Source organism: Lissotriton helveticus, chromosome 8 (genome assembly GCF_964261635.1).
Source record: "Lissotriton helveticus chromosome 8, aLisHel1.1, whole genome shotgun sequence".
NCBI lineage: Eukaryota > Metazoa > Chordata > Amphibia > Caudata > Salamandridae > Lissotriton > Lissotriton helveticus.
Window position 1 is genome coordinate 1540929209 of NC_136069.1, and position 3760 is coordinate 1540932968.

Sequence of the window (3760 nt, forward strand, 5' to 3'; positions counted from 1 at the left end):
TGCGCCTTACAAATGTGGATTATTATTATTATTATTATTTGGGCCGATTCCGATCCGGTTCGTAAAAGCACATCTGCCCGAATCTGTCGGACAACCACGTACGCCCGGGAGAGGACTGCCCGGGACCCGTGGAGCCCGTCCTGGTCACTCTGACCTGCCATCGGCCTGGAGAAGGGAGCGCCGGACGCCCGGGGGGAGGACTGCCCGGGACCCGTGGAGCCCGTCCTGGGCACTCTGACCTGCCGTCTGCCCGGGGAAGGGAGCCCCGGACGCCCGGGGGGAGGACTGCCCGGGACCCATGGAGCCCGTCCTGGGCACTCTGACCTGCCGACGGCCCGGGGAAGGGAGCCCCGGACGCCCGGGGGAGGACTGCCCGGGACCCGTGGAACTCGTCCTGGGCACTCTGACTTTCTGCTGACCCGGGGAAGGGAACCCCGGACGCCCGGGAGCCGTGGAGCCCGTCCTGGGCACTCTGACAAGCCGTCGGACCGGGGAAGGGAGCCCCGGACGCCCGGGACCCGTGGAGCCTGTCCTGGGAACTCCGGCATGCCATTGGCCCAGGGAAGGGAGTCCCAGATACCCGGGACCCGTGGAGCCCGTCATGGGCACTCTGACAAGCCGGTGTCCCGGGGAAGGGAGCCCCGGACGCGGGGGACTCGTGGAGCCCGTCCTGGGCACTCTGGCATGCCGTTGGCACGGGGAAGGGAGCCCCAGATGCCCGGGACCCGTGGAGCCCGTCCTGGGCACTCTGACAAGCCGTTGTCCCGGGGAAGGGAGCCCCGGACGCCGGGGACTCGTGGAGCCCGTCCTGGGCACTCTGGCATGCCGTTGGCCCGGGGAAGGGAGCCCAAGATGCCCGGGACCCGTGGAGCCCGTCCTGGGCACTCTGACAAGCCGTTGTCCCAGGGAAGGGAGCCCCGGACGCCCGGGACTCGTGGAGCCCGTCCTGGGCATTCTGGCATGCCGTTGGCCCGGGGAAGGGAGCCCCGGACGTCCGGGGCCCGTGGAGCCCATCCTGGGCAGTCTGACAAGCCGTTGGCCCGGGGAAGGGAGAGCCGGACACCCAGCGGAGGAATGCCCGGGACCCATGGAGCCCGTCCTGGGCAATCTGACCTGCCGTCGGCCCGGAGAAGGGAGCGACGGACGCCCGGGGGGAGGAATGCCCGGGATGCATGGAGCCCATCCTGGGCACTTTGACATGCCATCGGCCTTGAGACCCGGGGGACGACTGCCCGGGAAGCATGGAGCCCGACCTGGGCACTCGCTCATGCCGTTGGCCTGGAGACCCGGGGGACGACTGCCCGGGGCGCATGGAGCCCGACCTGGGCACTCGCTCATGCCATTGGCCTGGAGACCCGGGGGACGACTGCCCGGGACGCATGGAGCCCGTCCTGGGCACTTTGACATGCCGTTGGCCTGGAGGAGGGAAGCCCCGGGTGTTGTTACCCAGGCATAGCCCATCTGGTCCCCCTGGCAGAGAACCACCAGCCTTGCAGGGGTGTCCGGGCATACCCTTACCCCTAGTAATCCGGAGGAAAATTACCCCCCTTTCTTGTAATCTGTGCACACGAGTTGACAGAGGGGACCCAAGGCGTAAAAGTACCCGACCTCCTGGAGCCCTCGCTGGGATCGGGGAGGCAAATGGCACCTCATAGGGACTTCCAGGGAGGTTTGGCCATCTGGTCGCCCTTTTGGATAGCATTGCGTGCGACCAGATGGCCGAGGGGAAAGGTGCAACCAGGTGGCCGGGAACGAAAGGACTCCCTGCTTCCCACCCCGAGCCTTCGTGGTAGGGCTGCTGCCTGCCCACGCCGGGCAGGGCTCGGGGACCCCGGCTGGGCCTCAGGCACGGTGAGGACCACCGGAGCTCCCAGGCCCGGACGCCCGGGACGACGACTGCCCGGGACGCATGGAGCCCGTCCTGGGCACTTTGACATGCCGTCGGCCTGGAGACCCGGGGGACGACTGCCTGGGACGCATGGAGCCCGTCCTGGACATTTTGACATGCCGTCGGCCTGGAGACCCGGGGGACGACTGCCCGGGACGCATGGAGCCCGTCCTGGGCACTTTGACATGCCGTCGGCCTGGAGACCCGGGGGACGACTGCCTGGGACGCATGGAGCCCGTCCTGGACATTTTGACATGCCGTCGGCCTGGAGACCCGGGGGACGACTGCCCGGGACGCATGGAGCCCGTCCTGGGCACTTTGACATGCCGTCGGCCTGGAGACCCGGGGGACGACTGCCCGGGACGCATGGAGCCCGTCCTGGGCACTTTGACATGCCGTCGGCCCGGAGAAGGGAGCGCCGGACACCCAGGGAAGGACTGCCCGGGACCCATGGAGCCCGTCCTGGGCAATCTGACCTGCCGTCGGCCCAGGGAAGGGAGCGGCGGATGCCCGGGGGGAGGAATGCCCGGGACGCATGGAGCCCGTCCTGGGCACTTTGACATGCCGTCGGCCCGGAGACCCGTGGGACGACTGCCCGGGACGCATGGAGCCCGTCCTGGGCACTTTGACATGCCGTCGGCCTGGAGACCCGGGGGACGACTGCCCGGGACGCATGGAGCCCGTCCTGGGCACTTTGACATGCCGTCGGCCTGGAGACCCGGGGGACGACTGCCCGGGACGCATGGAGCCCGTCCTGGGCACTTTGACATGCCATCGGCCTGGAGACCCGGGGGACGACTGCCCAAGAGCCATGGAGCCCGTCCTGGGCAATTTGACAAGCCGTTGGCCTGGAGGAAGGAAGCCCCGGGTGGCCTAGGGAGGTGTTACCCAGGCATAGCCCATCTGGTCCCCCTAGCAGAGAACCACCAGCCTTGGAGGGGTGTCCGGGCATACCCTGCCCCCTAGTAATCCGGAGGGAAATTACCTGACTTTCTTGCAATCTGTGCACACAAGGTGACAGAGGGGACCCAAGGCGCGAAAGTACCCGACCTCCTGGAGCCCTCGCTGGGATCCGGGAGGCGAATGGCACCTCATCATGACTTCCAGGGCGACCAGATGGCCGGGACCAAAAGGACGCCAATCTGCCTGCCCCGGAGCTGCAGGGCTCTGGGGCTGCAGGGTTCCGGGGGCTGCAGAGCTGCAGGTCTCTGGGGCTGCAGGGCTCCGGGGCTTCAGGCCTCCCCGGGCCCTGATGGACCCTCCGTCCCGGGTACCTCCGACCCCCGGCCGGCTTGCAGGACGGAGGGGGGATTCCCGCACCACTGGGCCCTGCCGGACGGGGCTCAAGCCCCGGGCCCGGTCCCCGGCCCCAGTCCCGGCTTTCCAAACCCTATGCCGGGCCGGGGAGAGCCTCCCCTGGGCCCCCGGTGGACCCTCCGTCCCGGGCGCCCCGGACCCCCGGCCGGATTGCTGGACGGAGGGGTACCAGCACCCTCGGGGCCTGGCCAGATGGAGTTCAAGCCCCGGGTCCGGTCCCACCTTCCGAACCCTAGCCAGGCTTGGAGGGAAAGCCTCCCCGGGAACCGGTGGAGCCCCGTCCCCAGCGCACGGACCCACTGGTGGCCTGCGGGACAGGGGGCTCCAGCACCCTCGGGGCCTGGCCAGATGGAATTCAAGCCCCGGGTCCGGTCCCACCTTCCGAACCCTAGCCAGGCTGGGGAGAGCCTCCCCGGGAACCGGTGGAGCCCCGTCCCCAGCGCACGGACCCACTGGTGGCCTGCGGGACAGGGGGCTCCAGCACCCTCGGGGCCTGGCCAGATGGAGTTCAAGCCCCGGGTCCGGTCCCACCTTCCGAACCCTAGCCAGGCTGGG